Source organism: Biomphalaria glabrata, chromosome 1 (assembly GCF_947242115.1).
Source record: "Biomphalaria glabrata chromosome 1, xgBioGlab47.1, whole genome shotgun sequence".
Taxonomy (NCBI): Eukaryota; Metazoa; Mollusca; class Gastropoda; family Planorbidae; genus Biomphalaria; species Biomphalaria glabrata.
In genome coordinates, this window is record NC_074711.1 from 416,911 (window position 1) to 441,068 (window position 24,158).

The window sequence follows — 24,158 nt, forward strand, 5'->3', positions numbered from 1 at the left end:
AGTAAGTACTAAGAATTAAAAACTACCATTTTTACTTGGAACTAATAATATTAGTACGTACTGTAAACATATTGGGATTCGCTCTTTCAATATCCAGTTTGTCAATCAATCGATCCAGGACAGCCTCAGCAAGTTCATAAGTAATATCATCATTAGACATCCCACCATCAGCTGCTACGATTCTCGGTTGAACATCAAGTATTGTAGCTAGATAAAAATTTGTTTTACTCCTTTAGTTCTGCATGAACAAAAATTTTTGTTTTAAATTCCAAACATCTCACCCTTTTTTTTGTTGATTTATTTGAATAAGAAGAATCAATTGATTTATTAGTGCTGCTAACAAAACAGTAGGCTCAAGGTAATAGGTGAACAAAACAGATATATAAAGTAAGAGTTTCTAACTGGTTTGAATGTTCTTCTTGAACATAATCAAATGTGGTTCTCCTGAGATCAACAAAAAGAAAGTTCTAAACGACCCACAATCTGAATCTTTTTAGAGAGAAAAGTGGCAAAGGAGTCTGTCCATAGAGCATAAGACTCACTGATGGCTACAATGTTGTAAGCCATAATAAAGCAGTGTAAAAAAGATTATATGACAATTTATTATATGACAATGATTTATATTCTTAACTAAAGTATTTCAAAACAAAACCAGTGTCAGTGTATATAGCAGTCAATTGCGACTGTTACCAAAACAAACACAGACTTACCAAGTAAAGCATTGGTTTCATTCAACTGAAAGGCTATGTTTGCATTCTCATGGAGCCCAAACATTTCTGGCTCATCTATAAGTGGTAGAGATTCAATGTAAGCCTTGACAGTAGCCAATGTCTTGACAATAGGTAGATAGTAAATACCTTCAAAAATAGATTAAATTTAAACAATTACCTTCCATGGCCCATTGTATTTAATAATGGTTGTGAGGTTTGCGCGCTGGACTGTCGTTCGGATTTATCGATGGTCGAGGGTTCAAATCCTGCCCGCTCCCATCCCCCGTCGTCCTGCGGGAGGTTTGGACTAGGAAATAAACTATCTTCAACTCTGAAGGAACATCCGAAACATGTAAAACATTTTACAAAACAACATAACTTTTTTTTCTCAAAGACATTATTTCTTATGAGGCTGATGACTTTTGGTAAGCAATTACTTTGCTATTAATTACTAATGAATACTACATTTTAAACAAAAGAACAATTCCCTCTCCCCCATACCTGAAATAAATCAAGGTTAAGGGCATGTATAAATCTAGTCAGAATATATAAAATTCTAGCTCGGCGATACAGATGCAGACATGGCAATATTTAAAAAAAGGGTAGCCTAGACTAGAATACTGGATCTAGATATTAATACAAGTAATCAAAGTTTCAAAGATGTCAAATGTTCTTGAAAAAGTTTGAATGTATTTATTGAACTCTTTGACCTCCAGACACAATGTAATTGTAAGAAATTTATATTTTGAAAAATTATAATGGTCAAACAAGTTTCAAGTGCGGCCAATCAGCTAGTTATTCTTTTCCCAAAGTTATACTTAAACTGTTAAATTTGTTAGAGCTATTTTTGAGATCTGTGTCCATCCAAGTTTTTTTTTTTTTTTTAACCCTTTTGCCAGATGATAAGAGGAATAGTAAAATAAACAATGTATCACGAGCTAAAAAGTTCCTCACCCTGACAGACTAAAACAGTCTTAATCAAATCTACTTTCACTATGTTAAATCTTTGCTCAAGTTGCATAGGATTCTGAAGTCAGATTAGAATGGATTTAATCTAATTTGTTATATCAATTTTGATTAGGCTCATACTTCAATTCTGTAACTGGTTATAATTTATGTATGTTTTTTGTTTGCATATTTTTGAAAAGGAATTTTGCTTTGATCACTCCATGCAACTATTTTAAAGTGCATGTTACATTCCTCTCTATGACATGCATCTTAATAGCAATACAGACTTTTTGATCAGTTGTCAACGCTTCTAAACCCTGCGGCTTCTCTACAATCAATAGAGATCTAAATAATGTTGATGTGCCATAAACCATTAACTATGCCAGCACCTTAACCTAGTTAAATCCTTTTACAAATTATTAGTAGAACATTATACAAACTTACAGATGAGAGAAAGCAATTTTGAATATTTGTATTTTACATTAAAATATGTTGATCTGTGTTAAGGACAATGTGTGTATGTGTGTGTGTACTGACTGAAGTAATACTTGCACAAAGACTAAAATGCTACTTTTGAGGTTGGATCACAGAAAGTCACAGATGATGAAAAAAGGAAACAGATCATCAATTTAGTTTAGTTATAGCTTAGACTTAAACTTAGACTTAGGTCCTCCCGCGCCGTTCGGCGCATTGGGCGGCAAGCTGTCACCATAAAGAAGTTTTAGCTTGAAACTTGTTAATAAACATCAACATCTGCCGCAAATAAATGAATAGGACTTCCTTTATAATGTACTTTATATTGAACATACATTACAATTACCTGATTCCGAGTATTTATATTTTGGTTTTAAGGTTTCAGGTCTGAAAAAAAACTTTAAAATTGTCCTTAGACATCTTTGATCTTGGGCATCTGTGACTCGACCACCATAGGTAATCTGTGGTGATAAAAGAAGTTTTTAATCATTCAACTAATTGTACAAAAAAATAATCATTCATAAATGTTAACCTAAAATTTGGAAATTAACGAATATAGATTAATGTATGTAGTTTTTTATGGATGTATGTAGTTTGAAAATTGTGGTGGTATTTTATTTTAAAATGTTAAAATGCGCAATTGCATTTTAAGAAATGCGATAATAATAAAATGTGAGCCATCTGTGGTCTAATGACAAAGTGATACTTTTCTCTCTTGACTCAATTTAGTTAAGACATCATTAGAAAGATGTGCCCACTTCTGTTACTCCTTAAATCCAGCTTGGTCTCAAAGCCTGATATTGCATGTCTAGCTGCTGAGCAAAATCCATATAGAAAGTCTATAACCATTTTTGATATAATGTGCACTGTTTTGTCATTTTCACTCCACATGAAGCTGCTTAAAATGGATAAGAAACTAGGTGGGCATCCAAGTCTGGTCAATTTCAATAACCAAATTATTAATTAAGTTGTCTCAAACTATTACAATGATTTCCTTTAAAATTTTTCTTTTTAATTACACGTTTATAACAAAGTCATGAAAAGTCAAGAGATAAATATTTTTGGCTTAGTGTTTTAGAAAGAAACTAAAATATTTATATCTCATGCTGCGCAAATGACAATGCACACAATACTCTACCTCTCCTGTTATATAGATCAGTGTCTCCCAAGGGATGTAACCATCTTTACAAAACATTTCCATGTTGAGCAATGCACACTCTCTGTCACTATCACTAAAAGCGTACTAAAATAAAAATAAAAATACGACTTATTTATAAGAAAAACTGTATACAAAAATTATTTTTTTTCTATAAAAGATAATATTTTGAAATGAATTACTTTAGGAAAGTGAAGAAATGATCATCCAGAGAGGACTAGTGACATTCATAAACCCTATATATATATATATATATATATATATAGAGAGAGAGAGAGAGAGTTGCAGAGTCAAGACAGTCTAGCACAGTGGAGTCCAGTACAAGATCAGTACAGTACAACAGTTATTCAATTAGAAATTTTGTGTTGCCAAAAGTACACTATTTGGCATGTAATGCATTAGACTCAATAAAGTATCACCCTATTTGGAATCTGAGTTGCCACATTCTCCCAATTGGTGGTAGCTGTTTTGATTTCTATCAAGAAACAAAGGAGAGAGACACAACAATATCATTATTGTTAACTGTGTTAGGTTCATTATGATTTATTAAATGTTTAATTAACAGGTCCATATTGCTGCATGTTTTGATGCTGAACATTTTCTTTTTTAAAAAAAATGAAAGAAATATTTAAACTTTATATGTGTGTTTGTTATATTTTTGTGTGTGTTGAGCATTGTTTTTTTTTTTTTTTTATATTCATGAGCCACCAATTCATTTTAGAGCTTGCATTGCCAGGATGGTCTGTACTGAACAAAAAACACATTTTTTCTTCCCTAATTGCATTTTCTATTTTAAATTGAACAAATCTAGTCTACCATATATCACAATATAGAAGTGAAGCTAGGTGCTGAAACAAATGATGATACATACAGATTAAACATAAATGAAAAGCAGCACCAGGGACCAAGTTTTTAAATGGGAGAAAGTAGTGTATTAAATGCAATGAATATAAGGGACTGCGCCGACCAAGGCTCGAACCAGTGACCCTGGAATCGACAACACTGCCTAGTGATAACGCACTAAGCGAACTTAACCTTTAGACCATCGGAATGTCCAAAAAAACATTCTTCAATGAGAGTCTGTGTCCCTTATTTTCGTCGCATTTAATACACTACTTTCTCTCATTTAAAAACTTGGTCCCTGGTGGCTGCTGTTCATTTATGTTTAATATGTATGTACCATATATCACAGTAGCTACTCCCATAATACAGCCTCTAATTACTTTCAAACATTGATTATCTCTTTCTCTTTTTTTTTCTACACAGCACAGGGAATACATTTTTCTAATACATAACTTCCTTTGCCAGTTGATTAATGTCTGCCAGGAATCTTTTATCCAAATAAGATTTTCAATTACTTCTGACTCTATACTGGTATAGTCTTTCAAAATTGTTATAAGGAAAGGTCAAAACATTTATTTTCAATATACCAGGTAGATGAATTTTCTCGAAAAAAAAAAGGTTGTTAGACAATTATAAATGTTTAATAAAATTTTTTCCTAGTAACCTAGAGAAAAGTTTTTAGTTTCAAATATCTAGCACTAAATGACATTTAATATCTTAACACAGTCAGATGCCCCATGCCTAATTAGCATTCATTAAGGCCAACTCTCGTCAATTTATTATTTTATATCAGCTTCATGTCATAATTAATTTAATGGGACAAGCCTTAATAAGCAACTTGATTCTTTTGGAATAAAAACAAACATTAAGTTCTAATAATAACAATAGAAACACTGAAAAAGCAACAACACAATTCTTAAGCTTTTTCTTTAGGGCCTCACTGTTTTTTTTTTCCAGCTATTTTTTAACATAGATAACTTTTGATTTTTTAGATAGCTTCATGACACATGTTGCTGAGATTGCTTTTCTATTCCTCTTCATTGTTCAGATTGTAAGGTTTTCTTTGCTGGAGGTGGTAATGGCAATAAGCACTATACTACTACTGGAATGACATGGGAGCAAATGAAGAAAGCTGCTCAGAACCGAGTTCGGTGGAGATTTGTGGTTGTGGCCCTATGCTCCCCTGGGAGTGCACAGGATTAAGTCAAATAAGTCATCAACTACAGCATTCATTTTCGTGACTGAAGGATTATATATATATATATATAAATATATATATATATATATATTACTATGAATAAAGATAGGACAAAAGCAATTAAGAAAACTACATGACAAATGTAGAGAGTATAGATTCCCTATTCATCATGAACTGCCAGGTTTCTTTTACCCACTTAGTTTGCAATCTTAGGTACCCTACCCTGATTAAGTGTTGCCTGAAAAAGTATTTTGAGCACTGGTGCTTAGTTCTTTAAATTAAGCTAATATGAGTTTTCTTTGCCTCAACTCTTCTCTTCTGACCCACACACAAGTCAGCTCTGCAAAGATCTCTATCTGCAGCTGGGCAGATTAGACCAGATCTGACCATATTTGACAACAGAGTCAACAAAAAAAGTTAGCTGTGATATTCATACTCTCCTGCCTTGACTACTGCAATCCTGTGCTAGCAGGTAGGTATACAGGACAACATCATCATTCAGCTAGAGCAGGGGTTCTCAACCTGTGGGTCGCGACCACCTTGGGGGTCGATTGACAATTTGCCAGGGGTCGCCTAAGACCATCGAAAATATAGATTGTTTTTCTTCTATTCTTCTATTGCTGTGTGTGTGTGTTAGGGGGGGTCGCGTCAGAGTGGGGGATTCTAAAAGGGGTCGCCGACCTTAAAAGGTTGAGAACCGCTGAGCTAGAGCAAATTCAGGACAATGCTGCACGAATGGTCCTATGAAAAACAAGAAGTGATTCTGCTACTGCTCTCTTGTGTACACTCCATTGAATACAAGAATCAACTACAAAACTAAGAACGTCCTTTTACTTTAGTGAACTGATCACTCCATATGTCCCTTGGAGAGCCCTGCAGTCCATGGACTCAATGTGACATGTTTCTCACTCAAAAGTTACAGTTTGTGGCCCTTTTCAGTGCTTGTCTAAAGGTTTCGAACTCACTCCCCATTGATCTCAGACAAACACAGCTTGCTTCACTACTACATTCAAGAAGAACATTAAGACCTATCTGTTCAAAACTTTTTTTTTTAGATTAATGGGTCATTTTAACACTTGAGTTTATGTCTGTTATGTTATAGCTTTAATAATATCTAAAAAAAAAAAAAATTGAATGGGTCCTTACACTAATAGATAATATTCCAGTTCTAGTCTTAACATGTAATATTATGGTTCTACACTCTTAACTGTAATATTCCAGTTCTACAGTCTTAACATGACTCTTACTTTAATATTATGGTTCTACACTCTTACTGTAATATTATGGTTCTACACTCTAACTGTAATATTCCAGTTCTACAGTCTTAACATGACTCTTACTGTTATATTCCAGCCTAATGGTCCAAATTTTTTCCTCTCAAGAATAACAGCATGAAAAAAACAAATGCCAAAAATGATCTTCCTCCAGTCCATTCCCAGAGCTGTTATAAAAAATGTTTAATTTATATAGAAACAATAACACAAGTTAAGTCAGTCATTATTATTATTAATCTTTAAAATATCTTTTTTGTCATTTTTAAATTAAAAAATGAATCAACCTACACACTATAATAATCCTACACAATACATAGTGTAAATAACATTATTACTATTAACACAGAGAACTACATTATCATCTCTCAATACTGTCATAGTGTGCGAGAGTGTTGGAATTTATTGTTAATTATTAACAAATTTTCTAACAAAAACAAAAAGTCTTACGGTGGTCTTCAAAAAATGAAGTTGACATATCTATGAATGCCCTTCTTAGATTGGCTCTAATGCCCTTAGGTGGCTCATTAGTGACTTTGACACTATTCTGAAGAACACTGACCGGGAAATGTTTGGCAGGCATTGAAGACAGAGTCTAAAGTTGCTGTGTAAAAGTGAACTGGTCTCCTGGATATTTTTAATAATGTCTTCCATGGCATTCATCCATGAAGCGGCTAAATGGCAATTCTAAAAAAGAATTTAATAAGATAAATTTAAACTAAATGTTTTGGTTTAAATAACTTTTTAACGCAAAAAATGTCTTTTAAAAATAATACAATCAAATTTTTAATTAATATTTGTATAAATCTGGGAAAAAAAAATCTATGTTTATACAAAAAAAAACATTGATATCTGTTTAGTCAATGGCTAGGAGAGATTATAATATAACAGTTACCTATATACTTTTTGAAAATGACAATTGGAAAGGTCTAAGAAAAAAAAAATGCTAGCTTCTGTTCCTTACCTGTACAAAAACCCATTCACCAAATTTGGTTGCATTCTTGATCATTTTATCTGCCACTGGACCTTGACCTTGGCCAAGTGAAATTGATTTCACACTATAAGTGAATAGTTAAAATAAGGAATCAAACCTACAAATTACTTTCTAAATGTGATGAGGATTTAATAAAAACAACCACAATGTAATTAAGCAATAACTAATCATACATAAATAAAATTTAGCAAATGTCATGTCTTTCGTTAGCTCTAATAATAACATAATAATTAAATTTCCCTCAGGAGAAATTCAGAGAGAGAGACAGATCCGTTTACATCATTTTCGTTGATCTTACTAAAGCCTTTGATATGGTCAGCAGAAGTGGTTTTTTCAAACTCCTAAGGAAAATAGGTTGCCCTCCCAAACTACTGAAGTTCATTGAGTGCTTTCATGAGGAAATGAAATGTACTGTCAAATTTAATGGAGCCCAATCAGCACCTTTTGAGGTTAGCAGTGGTGTCAAGCAGGGATGTGTGCTCGCACCTACTCTGTTTGGCATATTCTTCTCCTGTCTACTGCATCATGCGTACAACGACATCAAGGAAGGTGTGTTTCTCCATACAAGATCCTCTGGAAAACTATTTAATGTATCAAGGCTGCGGGCAAAAACCAGGGTTAGGAAGCTACTTATCAGGGAACTCCTGTATGTTGATGATGCAGCTATTGTTGCTGATTCTGATATTCAGCTTCAATTCCTAGTTGACAAACTATCTGCTGCTAGCCAGAAGTTAGGCTTAAACATTAGTCAAAGCAAGACTAAGATACTAGTCCAGAACACAAATACTGCACCTCAAGTAAACATTAATGGCCAACCACTAGAAATTGTGGATCACTTTTGCTATCTCTGCTCCATCATATCCAACAATACTCTACTGGATAAAGACATTAACAACAGGATAGCCAAAGCAATGGCCACCATGTCACAGTTGCAGAAAAGAGTGTGGGACAACATATTGCTGACTAACAATACTAAAGCCCTAGTCTACCGGACCTGTGTGTTGAGCACCTTGCTATACGGAAGTGAAACTTGGTCAACTTACTCATGGCAGAAAAAAAGCTGAATGTCTTCCACCTCCGATGCCTAAGGTGGATCTTTAAAATAAGGTGGCAAGATAAGATAACCAATAAGGAAGTGCTACAAAGAGCAGGATGCCAGGACATGCACTCTGTTATCAGCAGCAGATGCCTTGGCTGGCTTGGCCACGTTCGTAGAATGCCAGTAGATCGACTTCCACAAGATATTCTATATGGTGATCTAATAGAAGGCAGGAGAGCCGCTGGTCAGCCAGTTTTACGTTATATGGATGTATGCAAACGTGACATGAAGCTCTTCAAAATCGACACAAGCAGCTGGGAAAAAGTAGCACTGGATAGATCTACAAGAAGAGAGAGCATAAAGGAAGGGTCTCGGATTGCAGATGCCATACACTACAGAAGCAGAAAGAAGGGTGATAATGCAATGGCACCTGGTGATCACATATGCCCAACCTGCAATCACAGCTGTGTATCAAGGATTGGCCTCTTTAGTCACACAAGATGTTGCAAAGGGAAAAGATCGTCTCTCCTGACGTAAAATGCCACAGAAATTTCCCTCAGCCAGTTTGCTCCAAATTAAAAGTTATACAAAGAAGAATTTATTAAATATATAATTAAACTGTATAAAGATAAAACAAATAAAAAATTGATAGGTTTCAAATAAGTAACACTTCTATCCTTCTGATGGTATTTTATCGTATCATCAGAGGGATAACATACCATCAGAACTTATAAAATACAATGGCTCAAATATAACAAAATTTTTAGGACTATCTGTCAGAAAATATGGGATTAAAAAAAATATTGCCACAAGAATAGAACCAAATTTTTTTTTATTTCACTGCTCCAGAAAGAAAACTTGAGACAATAAAAAAACAAACAAACTATATAACGATAAAGTCTAATAGTTATCCAAGCAAAATAATGCTGAAAATAATTTCAACAGACTCAAAAGTTGAGGAGGTCCTTTGCAAAGGTAGAAGCATTCTTGAACATATATTTAACATTAGACTGTTAAAGGAGAAAATGTCTTTAACAGCTAAATAAACTGGTACACGACTTCACAGATTTAAAAAAAAAACGTTTGACTGGTTTTGGCATCATGGTATGTGGTAAGTGATGGGGGAGTTCAGCTTGGATAAAAACATTATCAATAATATCGAAGCCCTATACCCTAAGGTAAACAGCTCAATACTTCTGAACAACAAAGTTGGAGAAAGTTTTAGGACATCCATTGGAGTGAGGTAAGGATGCATTATCTCTCCAGCTCTTATTAACATATTTCTGAAGCATATTATGATGGAAACTCAAGGATTTACTCCTACTTGACCATATGGGCAGCCTTTGTCCATCTCGGGTTTGAAGAGGATATAGACCTCATTGGGGAAATTTCAGACCAGAAACAAGATATTACTTCAAAACTGTATACTAGAGCAGTCTGCATGGAAATCAGTGCTGATAAATTCAAAATACTAGTTTGTGCTGGAGATATAATGAGATGTTGAGGATGTTGGGGTACAGTCGAACGAACTAACATTAGAAGAAGTTGACTCATTTAAATACCAATGGTCAAACATTGGAAGAGATGGACTTCAAATCAATAAGAAATAAAAACCCTTTTAAGCTTGGCAGTTGCTGTCATAAGCAATCTAGAGAATCTGGAAAAGTAACAGCTTCCAACAAAATTAAAACTGCATTCTTCTCTAGTGGTCTCTGAACCCCCACATGGTTGTGAAAGTTGGATACTGAACACAGACAGAAAAAATTCAAATAAATGCTACAGAAAAATGCTGGGTTTTTACTCTTACAAGTCAACACTCTGGATGACAAAAAAAAGGAGGAACTTCTCAAGTCTATAATGTGAAAAGACAAAGCTGAGCTGTTTCAGTCATATGGGTAAATTTGAGGAGATTACAGAAACTCTTGGAAAATGAGGAAGCAGGGGGAACACTGTAATAAGAAACTCTCAGTCTAACTAGAGTTAGAGCCTTGACTTTGTGAATGAGATGATGTAGATCTACTTGTATTAAAAGCTAGTGTTACAAAGAAATCTAGTTCCCTATGTTGAAAAGAAGCTAATTGTTTTGGTTAAAACTTAATTTTCAAGAAGTAACTAACTGATATGAAAGGGCAACAGACTGACACCAGACAAAAAAGATGTCACAAAAATGGCAGCAGTTTCTCCATGTAAGCTTTATGTTTCTCTTTTCCATAACAATCATATTTAAATTCCCATAGAATTTAGCTTAAGTTAAAGAAGACATTTATGGTAGAAAAATAATTTAATGATTATATTTATTGAAAAAATGTCTGTATTTACTTTTCATGAACTCCCATATCTTTAGCAAAACGTAGAAATGATGTCACTGGATCTGATCCTGGAGAAAGAACGAAGACCAGTGGAGTAGTCTTAGACATACTTTCATAAAGTTCTGGCAATGTGACAGGAGGACTTTCAACAAATTGTTTCCCTAAACATTCAGAAACAAACTCTGTCACTGCTAATGTTGTCTAGGATAAAAACAGAATTGACATAATATAAAAGTTAACAATAAATCCAAAAAGGATATAATTAATTTTTATTCACATAAAACCCAAGAAAAATATCTTTGTTGAAAAAAATGTACACACAGTGCTTTATAGTTAGAAGATTATTTTGATCCTAACTGCTACTTTTTTCTATCATTTTCAATGGATCAACAATCTCAATAGCCCCAAGATATCTATTAGCATTGAAGGATAACCCTGGCATCAATTTAGATTAATCTAGATCTAGATTTATTCAATTAGTCTTTCTACCTCAACATTAAGTTAATTCATGTTACAGAGAATATCAACTCCTTTTAAACATTTGAACATTGTGAGTGTAAGCATTGTTTTTAATTCATCATATTGTAAAAAGCCAGAATGAGCCTTTAACTGGGAAGAAGTTTGGTTAGCAGGCCATAGATCTAGATTATCCATTTGACTGCCCTAACCCAGGGATCTAAGATGTGATGTGATTTTACAGAGAACCTGTGCCGCAGAACATAGATCTAATATTTAAACTATGACCATGGTAAGAAAACTTAAGGCTATGGCGCAAGATCCTTTGATCCACTTTGCCAGTTTCACAGTTAGAATAGTAGGTCTATGTACTGGTTTGTAAGACGTGAGTGTGATGCTCTTTCTTGGGCACACAACAAAACTTTTAATTGAAAACTCACCCTTTCCTCACGGAAAACTTTAACAAACATTAATTTTTGAAAAGCTGTCAGGCGATCATTCCAATTTCCATTAACTCTATCTGGAAAAGGCAGATCACCATCGTTATATTCAGGGGGATCCAAGACAGCGTAGAGAAAGCGCTCCGGAGGAGGATTTGCTCGAACCTAAAGTTTTTGATATAAAAAAAATCATGCTTTCTCAGTTATAATCTATACAATTTTAAAACGCAAAAACTTTCACAAGCTTCTTGCATTCATAACATTGTAAAACCTAGACCTAAAGGCCCAAGTCAAGCTGAATATAAAATACATCCTTGTTAATAAAATGAGCCTTTTTAAAATTCTGTAACAGTTATTGTAAAGAAAAACACTTTTTTTCTCTTGCCTCCTGTTAGGAACATAATAATACAATAGAGTCGAAATACACTGAATGACTACACAACACACATCTCTAATATTTGCTGAACACATTCTTATGGAAAGTTACAAGCACATGTTAACATAACAACGACAACTGATACATTAAATCATTTTCATAACATTCACCCCATACCCCCTCCGGTTCAAATTGTGCCTAGGATTTACAAGGAAAGAACTAAACTAACCATACACCAAAATAATTGTTATCTTGTTCATTTTCTTTATTTCCAAAAGTTATTGTATAAACTTTATGTCCATTGCTTACATAGATTGATAAATCATTATGTAAAATGGGAATACCCACTAGAGAAAGTGAAATAAAAAACTTTATGTTTGTCACAAGGCACTATTGTTTTGTTATTGTCACAAGCACTACAATTTTTGTGTGAAAGATGCCAACTCACTTAATTGTTCCTAGTTGGAGGCTCAAATTTACACTCTTGAATTTAAAGGTTTATGTCTGCATCTTCTGTCTGTTGTTCCTCATGTCTGTATCTTCAAGGTGTTTTTCTTATGTCTGCATTTTCTGCTAATTGCTTCTTGTCTTAATCTTCATGCTTGTTTTTTTTTTTCTTTTTTGCAAGTTTGCTGGTTGTTTCTTAAGTCTGAATTTTTGTGGGCGTCTCCTAAATCTGCATCTTCTGCTTTATTTATTTTTTTTTTTTTTTATGTTTGCACTTTTGTGGTTGTTTTTTCATCAGGTAACTGGCTTAATCAATAAAATGCATTTCGACCTCATGAATATTATCATCATAGGGTTCAACAAAAGCTGTTGCTTTTTTGGTGCAAAGATAGCAACTATCTGCTCTTTATCTTACGATCTTCATTTGGTCCATGTGTTCAGCTTTTTAAGATAGCAATAGAGCTTCGTGAGTGAGTTTGTAGTCAGGAAATCCTGATATGAAGCCAAGAACTGACCAACCCAATAAATGTGACTGGACTCGCCATCTGAGTCTAATTCAGTAACACGTGAACTAAAATACAGAGAGCTGTACACAGTATACATTAATGATTTCAACGACAGATTTTTATTATAGGTTCATCCAAATGTGTTCAGACTAATGTGAATTCTTCAGGGCCATAAGAAATATAGGGCTTATTTTGATTGTTCATCGCTTTATGTGTATTGGCTCACCAGGCTATATACTATTACAGAAAATGTGTTTGGATAGCATTACAGAGTAAACAGAAGGGGTAGCAAGAGACTCTTGGGCACAGGATTAAAACAATGAATCTAGAATGACAAAACTAAATTTAGTCATCCTGTATGGAGGCCCCATCAGTTTCTTTATCAAATAGCAATATACTGCAGACAATTTAAAAATTATAATCACAGAATTAATGGGAAATAAAATAATGTAATAATTCAAAACATTAAAACACATTTTTTTTTTAAGAGATTGGTAATGAGCCTGGGCTCACGGAACCCATTTGTGCCATGGTTACTATGCCACAAACTGTAAAATATTTTGTATAATTTAAAACCACAATAAAACAATTTAATATAAGACAAGTGATTAAGGCATATTTCTCATTCCAAATGCTAGGACAAATTCTAAAAAGTGCTATTTATTTCCTACGACTGAAATGGGTTGCCTAAATCAGCCAGAAAAACAATGCCTTTGCAGAGTTAAGTCTCTCATTATTATGTACAAATAGATTAGAGAGACAGATTTCAAAGAATGAAATGATCTTTTTTGAAGATATGTCCTAATTATTAATATATGTAGCCTTCAGTTTGATTGAGACTGATTGTTTTAATATTTTTTTATATGGGTAATGCATTTTGTTATCATTATCATTACCTCAGGGCCTTCATCCAGTCTTATCCATACAGGTGTTTTATCCAAATCATAATGGATGTAACGGAAGTCTTCAAATGTGTCACTCATCTCGCAGGCCATTTTCCAAACATTTAATGGAAGCCATGCTGTGTTTTCTGGTTTGGGGACATTTGGCTGTAGAAAATGTAATGGCTTTTAATTACAAAAAAAGAAAAAAAGTTTTTATTTTGATAGAAGTTGTGTGTTATATAATTGTTTAACCTTCCTCTTTCAGTGAGATTCTAAATAATCCATAAATATGTCAAGTTGTCAGTGGTGACAAAGTGTGTTGATTCTCAATGGTTATATAAATTTAGACTCTCAAATCTAATTGATTTGAATAAGCTACAATCTTTAAGATGTACAGAAAATTCTGTGGCATTCAGCATTTTACATCTCTTGAAACTTACAATCTTCCCTTTGTAACTTCTCTTCTGTCTTTTCTGCATAACGAGGCTAATCATCGATACACAGCCACGGTCACAGAAAATCACTACTCCATACAAATGTACTATTATTTAAAACTTTTTATTCCTAATGTATATAATAAAATGATAACATATTTATATATCTCTAGGATCTCTAGAAAGTCATTTCATTTCTGTGAAGGCATTTCCTAAAATAAATGAAGTTGAAATAAGAAAAGAAGAGAAATATTAATCAAAATGTCTAGTACCTTCTCTATACCTCCAATAGGTCCACGGAGAAAAAAATTCCACTCCAAGGGAGTTATTCCCCCTTCAGTTTTCATAATCTCTGAGCAAAGCAAAAATGAAAATACGAGCTTGTGTTTTTCAAAGAGACCTCTGAAAGAAAATCAAAGCAACCACTAGAGGAATATCTCATTTCACATGTCACATTAATCTGTAAGTAAGATCAAAGTTAATTTAGTTAATGAATTCTTTAAGATTTACAATATAAATAATGGGTACTTGACATTAGCTAAGAAAAGGCTAGCTTCATAACACCCTTGTTAACCATCAGTAATAGAAACAGACGACCTTTGCATCATCTGCATCTGAAGGATGTGAAAGGGGACCAAGCATACTACAAAATAAAGCATGACCCACAAAACAAGATATACTAGAGGCACTATGAGATACATTTAAAATAAAGCATGACCCACAAAACCATATACTAGAGGCACTATGAGATATATTTGATTATTTTATGGCCTCCTTCAGTCATGAAACAACTACTGGTCTCATGTAATTGAGATGAATACATAGGCTATGATTGGAACCATGTCACACACGCAGCAGTCCTCCCCCCCCCCTCCCAACCAGCTGATCTATCCAAATGAAGGTTAATGCCAATAAAGTTAAGGAGTAAATTTTATCGGCATCCCAGACTCTGCCAGGGTGTAGCACTGTAAGCTGCCCAAGGGTCACTGGCTCTTGATTTTTCTTCAGGGTTGACTCCTGAAAACTTTCCCCATGTTTGGATATAGCTGCAAGAGTAGAGATTTGAATTAGAGTTTTCCTTCTCCTAGGTGGGTAGCCAGCAAGCTAAGGAGCCCCTTCCTGCCTGAAGATTACTTGTTAAAGCACCAGTGCTCTTCTTTACAGATAACAGTTCAAGCCGAGTCAGAGGCTATTTGAGACGCATGCCATTGGAAGCATTTTTATAGGCAGTGGATTGCTTATTTGCATTACACCAATTCCAGTAATGTCAATATTACTGAAACCAAGAGACACAATGCAGGTAACAATACAAGAATTACCTAGAAACATTCATGTAAATACATACTGTAATTTCTAAGCAAATGTCCAGTCGTGTTTGAAGGTCATCGGACTTGAGATTGTATTGTTAAATAGCTGAATAAAATTTTAAAATAATAAAATGGTTAAGATGTTTCTGACTAAATCCTAAGCATTTGAAACATTGGAAAAATAAAGGCTAAAATTCAAATTAAACTCAGACATGATTGCCTAACTTTGGACTGGACCAATTTTCCTTTCAGACAATCAGATGATGGGGGAGGGAGATTTTTATTTTTTTATTTTATTAGTAATGTGGGTGTAGGGGAGAAAACTACTCTATTCTAGCATCATTTCATTTTTCACATTTGTTTCAGATTTTCTAAAAAAACACCAAACTAATTTCTACTTCATACTCATACAGATGGCTCCTCTGTCCTTTTGACTACTGCCTAGTCCTGTTTTCGAACCCTATCAATTTATTACAGAGGCACAGATGACAAAAATGTTGACACCTTGTAATTCATTCTTTAAATCACAAAGAAACAATGGATTTTACAGAAGAATCCCATCTAGCTTTGTCAAGAACCATAGCTGCAGTGCTAAAATTTGTTGCAGGTTGGCGTCATTATCATCTTATATACCGTCATTGTCATCTAATATACCATCTAGCAAAGCATTCATGGATAATAAAGATTATTATTATAATCGGTTTACAGGGGTAATGTTTAAAGTGGTTCTGCCCATCAGCAACACAATACACAAAGAAGCGAAACATTTTATAATGAATTTTCTAAATTAGTTAATAATGACACTGTATTTCAAACTTTAACTGTAAATAATGGATATTTTGGATAAGACATATACTGATTGTCAAAGAATATGAGAAAAAAACACATGTGCTTATACATGAGTAAATTATCTGTTTTTTATTGTTATGACTATCTATCTGGCTGCCTGGAAACACTGGACTCAGATTGCCGGGTACTTTATCAACTCTAATAAACTATGTCAAATACTGTACAGTTGGAAGTTTGAAAGACTGCACAAGCACTTCACTGTAGAGAACCTTACAAAAAGGTACTGCTCTACTTAATTGAATCATACTAGACTATCTGTTTTGTCCAGAACTGAACTGAACCTGGACTCTACCAGACTATCTTGACTCTGCCACCTCTTCTCTTTATAAAGGGCCAATGAAGGCCTTCTAGGAAATGACAGAATGTCCCCAGACCTTTTTTAGACAAATCACATGACCACATCACAACCTATTTTCAAGTAGTGTTCCTGAAGGGCCATCCCTCATCCTGGTTTAATGCTAGCAGTAGATGGCTTCTGTCACCTGTGTGAGCGTGTCATATGCACATCTAACCTTACCCATATCAATAAGTTCATTTATAACAATATCCTTTTTAAATACTTGCAAAATGTATATGAAGTAAATATGGGTAAAGTTAAAAATTTTACATTTATGCATGGGCCCACTACAATTTGAAAGAGACCAACTTTGGGTACTAAGATCAATACTTATTGGTTTAGGAATGTAAATTACACATACTAATGTGATGATTTTATTGGCTTATCCATTCCTTTACCTGTTTAAAATACTTGAGAGAGAATTGATACATGGGATCTACTTCCCCCATGTCAGACACCACAAAGTACATAACCGAACCCCTCTCAGCAACACAGCGATATTTCTCCCGGGCCACACTGATCTTTTCTTCTGTTGTCTCGGATTCAGCAAGTCTTTGTTTGATAACTGTTGAGGTGACCTGTCAAGAAACAATTCAAAGTAAGTCTTTGATAACTGCTGAGGTGACCTGTCAAGAAACAATTCAATGTAAGTCTTTGATAACTGCTGAGGTGACCTGTCAAGAAACCATTCAATATTTTTCTTTAAGTTGATCAGAATTAAAAACTAGTTAATACATGTCTGCTATACATTTTACATCTGAACTTATTTCAACAAGTGTATCTACACTGTTACTTGATGTTTTTACTTTAAATTGGCAACTAAAACCAATTTTTTCCCAATAGCAGTAAAATTTATTGGTAGACACCCTCATGATATAATTTTCTGGTAACATTGTTAGACCCATTTTAATGTTAGAATTTTGTTTAACTTTATGAACTTTGTTTTTTCTTGAACCAAGTCTAATAAAACATAATGGTATTTTTTCTGTTTGATTTCTAGTCTTCTACATCTTTGTTTTCTAAATCACATTATAATTATATGATCATTATTACATATTAAACTCTGCTAGCAGAATTATAAAAAAAATTATTTTTATTATGTGTTACTTCTGCCGAGAGATATAAGGAATGAGAGATCCTCAAGATGTGCTTGGGACATTTGATTGATGCTTTAATGGTCATAAACACCCACATTACCAATGGAAACAAGTGAAACTCACACATGTGAAACTCTCACATTTCAAGGCCTATGTGATACTTGCCTTAGAATCATTCAATGTATTGATAAGTTCTTCATTGTCCAATATATTTCCTTCCGATTCAAAAAGTAACTTAAGAATTTTATCTTCAATAGATTTCAGCTGGTTCTTATCAGCATTGATTCTCATGATGAGTTCATTTCTTTGTTCTTCCAAGTCTGGTCTCTCTAAACTGACAACATCACTACAACCAATAGAAAAAAAAACAAGCCCTTTCATGTCTGACCTATTAAATGTAACTAGTTGAAATTTTTACTGCTCCTAGTTGAAAATTAGTCTATTTAAAAACAGATTGTATTCCAAAAAAAAAAAATTCTATTTATATTTTCATAATCAAAACAATAAAAGAAGATTTACATAAATGTAGGTTTTATTATAGTAATAAAAATTGTAATGTATTTAGTTTAACCAATCTTATTTTTTAAAAAAATCTTTTTAACAATTCGACTGGTTAATTTAGTCTTGAAAGAATGCTTTGGATGTTAAGCCAGAGCTAAAATAAAATGTATGTGACAAGAAAAAAAAAAAAAGATGCGAAAGAAATTTTCAACCTAAGAAGTTGATCTTCAAGGCCTTTCTTGGTGACTGTGAAATTGATAACTGTTACTTTGATGCAGACTTCTGGCAAGTAAGGTGGATTAGACAGTTTGGTGGTCATATAGAAGCGAAAGTTTCGATCATAGTCTATATCGCTATCCCCCAAGCGAATCAACACACGCCCACCCTGAAAAAAGACAACGAAAAAAAAGATTAAAAAGTAATTTTTATTTAATCAGAATGTTGGCCTAAAACTCTATACATTGGGTATCACTTTGAAAATTTAGTTTCTATCCTTCCAATTCCTTTTAAGCTCATTCATGACAAATTCAATTATAATTTCACTCATGTTGATTTTATTTATAATAATCTCATTCATTACTAGTTGATTCATCATGATTCTATTTATGGTCATTTCATTTATTATAATATTATTCATGCTAAAATTTGTCCTTATTATTTAATTGATGGGAGTCAGGTAGTGTGATATGCTGGCTGGACTGTTGTTCGGATGGTCTCAATAGTACTTGAGATGAACTCCTATTGAAAAATCAGAGCAGGAAGGACTAGTCCTCCCGTAGTGCTCTGGCAAGAAACTTAGCTGTCCGGCGTAATGCCTCATAGCTACCATACAAGTCGAGTGACTGCACAGGCAAGTCCCCCCTTAGCTCGAGGAGCTGGGGACACTCGTACAAGACATGCGACACTGTTTCGACGCTCTCTCCACAGTGACGGCATCGGGAGTCAAAGTTAGTGCGGAACCGGGCCTCAATAGTACCAGATTCATATCCTCATGGATGCAAGCAACAGAGCCCCGTTTTGCCTGCAAGGGGGGGTCGGCAATCCCAAAAAACCTGCAAGCATGATGCCTCTTATACTTCTCGACATAAATATATATATATATTATATATATATATATATATATATGTCTTTAAATACAAACTATAAATTTTAAGCTTTTACTTAAATTACTATAATCTACATGTATGTTTAAACATTTCATTTTATATATATATAATATGCACATAGATAGGCCTACCTACTACCACTATATTAGTATAAATCAAACTTTGTAGCACCTATGTTAAAAGTTAACTCTATTTCAAATAAAAGATCTAATAGATCTAAATATTTATTGGCTGACAGAGTAGGCTACTAGTCAGTAGATCTTACCAAATATAGAACTAGTTAACTGGATCTTCTAACTAATAGTAGCTTAGAGTACTTAGACTGATTTTTATACTAGATATCTAGATCTAGTCAAGATGTCATTTTAATTCTATGATAATAGTAACAGAGTAGATCCACCAATTTACACCTATCTATGTCTAGGTATAATAAAGAAACTAGTAAGTATTAAGTTAATTAAGTATTATAGATCTAGACATACAATAGTCTAAGTCTAGACTTTAACTTGTCTAGGAATAGAGTGTCACTAGAGCTACTATTTAACTAGATATTAGATTTTCTCTAGATTTAGGTCTAGACTAGACCTAACTAAATCCAAATTATATACTCTAGATTTAGTTCCAGATCTTGAAGTTAGATCTATATACACACTAATCTAGTAATGCTAGATCATAGAAGTGAGCCCTGTCCCCCTAGTTAGAATCATCTACTAGATCTAGAGTCTTGCCTTTTTTAAAATAAGTTTTTTTATTATTAGATCTAGAAGCTAGATTTAATTAGATCTAGACTTTACTAGTAGAATATTATATCTGATAATAGATTATAATACTAAAGTAATTGATACGATCTACTTTTGATCTATGCTGCTTCTGCCCAGGGACTAGACCTAGTCAGGCTAGTGCCACTAGTGGTAGATTGTAACTGCAAGATTCTAACTAATTATTCCAATTATCTAGATCTAATAGTTAATACTCATTGAATTGATATCGATCTATCATTATCATCCACTGAGACGTCTGAGATGATCTATCGACTATTATACCACTGCCACTACTAGTCTAGTCAGTCACTCTAGTGACACTCTAGTCAAGTCTAGTGCACTAGCTAGCCTGACTAGTCTAGGTCTAGTCCCTGGATATAATTAAATCTAGATCTAATAATAAAAAACTTATTTTAAAAAAGGCAAGACTAGAATTGACTAGATCTAGTTCTATATTATTATATAAGTTTTAAAACTATCGTTACTAGATCTATCATTATTCATACGCCGATACGGCGACGATAATTAGATCTATGATACGGTACGGTAAATTCGCATTTTCGGGTAAATACTAAATACGTTCAACTTCTAAAATCATTTTAAAATGTAGAAATAGATCTAGAATCTAGATCTCTAGACTAGATCTAGCCTCTAGGTCTGGTTTAAACTTTTATGCCGGCAGATCAAATTTATTAGAATTAGATCTACTTGCTAGATTCAACTTAGGCGTCTCAGACCGGGGTCATACGGATTTGTTTCTAACTTTTGTTTACGTTTTTTAGATACAAAGCGAAAGTTCAGAAATAGCGCATGCGCCGTAACTTAAGAATTGTAACTTCCTGTCTTTCTTTGAATTCGACTTATTAAGTTTTAGTTTTAAAGTACAAAACGTGAATGTGAAAAAAAAAAAAAGTCCGATACTGAGCCGGCAATCAGTCGGACTGGCGTTTGCCGGCAAGCTTTTTTTTTTTTCTTCGATTTTGCCGGCCTGCCGGCTATAGCCGGCGATCTTGCAACCATGCATAGCCTACAGTTCAGCGAGAGGTTTGGTTAGGATGAAATTACCGTCAAATCTGAAGGAACATGTGAAGTAATGTGAATAGACTTCATTACTTTTAGAAATTTTACAAGATAAACTAACTTTTGTTTTAATTTTAAAGATTACATCCAAAACGCTGTTCATTGAATACTTCCTGTAAACATGAGACACGAGTTAAGTAAAAGTAAAGTTCCCCTATCAGACCTTGCTATCTATGGGGCAGATGATGTTAAGGTCATTTGTTTCTATGGCCAAAAGTTAACAAGCAGGGTGTTATGTGGCCAGTACAACGACCAACCGCCTTTACATTCCACAACTAAAGTCAGGTACCCATTAGAGTTGGGTGGACTCAGGGGCAAATGAACTCCATCTTATATTTTCTTATATTTCCTATAAATCTATTGTGAGCCTAAACATAAAACTTAGTTCATTCCCTTAGAAAAGGAAAGAAAAATAATCATAAATCAGCCCATAACATAGTTATAATGAGAATGATATTCAAGAATGTTTAAAATATCATTATCAAGATTTCAATCTACAAAGGAATATGGTAAGCAGACAAGATAGGATAAGATGATCTGTTCTCTGCTATATTATAACAAGTAGACTCTGACCAGAATATAATTTTCTAATTGGAAATACATTATGACTACATATACTCTATTCAAATAAAACCAAGAACATTCCAAGAAAACCACTAAGGAGACCAGATACAACACTAAGAAATTCATTGAAAGCATTGGCAAATGGGGAAAGGGGGGGGGGAGGCATTCCAAAAAGTCATCCTTAACCTTTCATGTATTATCATTTTAGCCTCGCATTTTTTCCACAGTTACCTACAACACTATACTATTTATTTGTATACAAAATATATTTTAGCAACCAAGATTGGTGTTCTAAAAGATTACAGAAACATTAATTTAACACCATTGACTTTCTTTTTTCCTCTCTCAATACATTTGCATCTGAACACTCTGCATTAACACAGTCCTGTGCATCTCTTTGAGAATCCTGGGATTAAAGCAAGCAATAGCTTTACTTCACATACACCTAATTAGGCACCCCAAAAAAGTCAAAATTTTTGAATCTACTCTTATAGAGAAACATGTTAAGTCCTTAGAAATGAAGCATTTTCATAATGTCAGATTTGATAAAAGTGACCTTACTTATAAATATATAACTGAAAAATCAATAAGGTTACATAAAAGGTTTAATTACCTAAAAGAGTTTAAAGCTTGGTATGTTACTTGTAATGTAAAGCACTTTAGTTATAGATGGAGAAATGAATTGAATGTTGCACTGACCAAACCCTCAAAACATATTGGAGTCCAAGGGTAGATTACGTTAAGTTGTAACAAGTCAGGAGACATAACTCCATCATTAAACCTTTTTGCTTTTACAAACACAGCTTTTACACACACAGAGAAAATTTTGGTATACAGTAAAGTGTTTAAATGTTTAGTTGTAATAGAAAAATGTTACCTGTATAAAAGTTTGTTTTAACAAGACAGGTTCTAGTGCTGGATCCAAAGCTTCACCAACATCCTCCATCAAAACAGGTAAACCTGCTCTTATGCACGCTTCCAGTGTTCTCAGAAAGTTGGAATTGGATAATTTAATAATTTTAAGCTTATTTAGAGCCTCTCTATTTCTGATCCATCTGTTGGCCTGAAAGAAGTGTCAACAATAAAACTAAGCTTTAATCAATACAAGTACATACTAGAAACATTATTTGTTTACTTAGAAACTTTACCTGTTCTTGTGGGTCAATCATCAAAGGCCACCTGCGACCTTTAGTTACAAGAACAGCGTTTTCAATTGACACAGCATCTCTTGGCAGACCATCAGCATTCCATTGTCGAATTTCATATATATCTGCCAAGACTGACACAAGCGTCATATTTTCTGTTGCAGGTATTTGAAGCTCAATCAATCGTTTAGTCCAACCTGTAGAAAAGTTTTTGTATCCAAATTATTAAATACATTCAAATGTCTTATAATGAATCTAAGTATTCATGCTAGATACATCAGAGTATTTCAGTCATGTCAATTGGTCGTTGCGGTAATATTAAGGTTATGTTATGCTACTTTCTTAAAAATGTTCTTTCTTAATATAAATATATATCATTCATATATATATATTAATATAAATATTTCTAAAAGTTTTTAACAAATAATTAAATGTGAGAAATACAAGATACAGTTAAGTTAATAATAGTAAAGTTCCCCTTTCAGACCTTGTGGTCTATAGGGCAGATTATGTAAAGGTCATCTGATTCTGTGGCCTATGGTTAACGAGGGTGTCATGTAGCCAGCTCAACGACCAACTGCCTTTACTTTTCCCCAACTAATGTCAGGTACCCATTAGAGCTGGGTGGACTCAGAGGCGCCCAAGGATCCTGAAATTAAATATCCCAGTCTTCACTAGGATTCAAACCCCGGACACCGGTTTGGAAGTCAAGCGCTTTACCGCTCAGCCACTGCACCTCCTAAGTTAATAATAATTGATGTAAAATATTTTGTTTCTAACTACTAAATCATATATCTGAGAGTAAAGCATAACTAAATAATGAAAAATCAAGCTAGACCTAATAATATTTTCAAGAGGTATGAGAACAAGAAGTTTGTATAATTTGATGTTTGGCCAGGAAGGTATACAGTCTCAAATGATCAATT

At 33.8% G+C, this 24,158-nt stretch overlaps 1 pseudogene; it reads right to left on the reverse strand.

Annotated features, from left to right (window-relative positions):
- LOC129927480 (dynein axonemal heavy chain 6-like) overlaps positions 1 to 24,158 on the reverse strand; it is a 90,942-nt pseudogene that overhangs the window by 12,510 nt on the left and 54,274 nt on the right.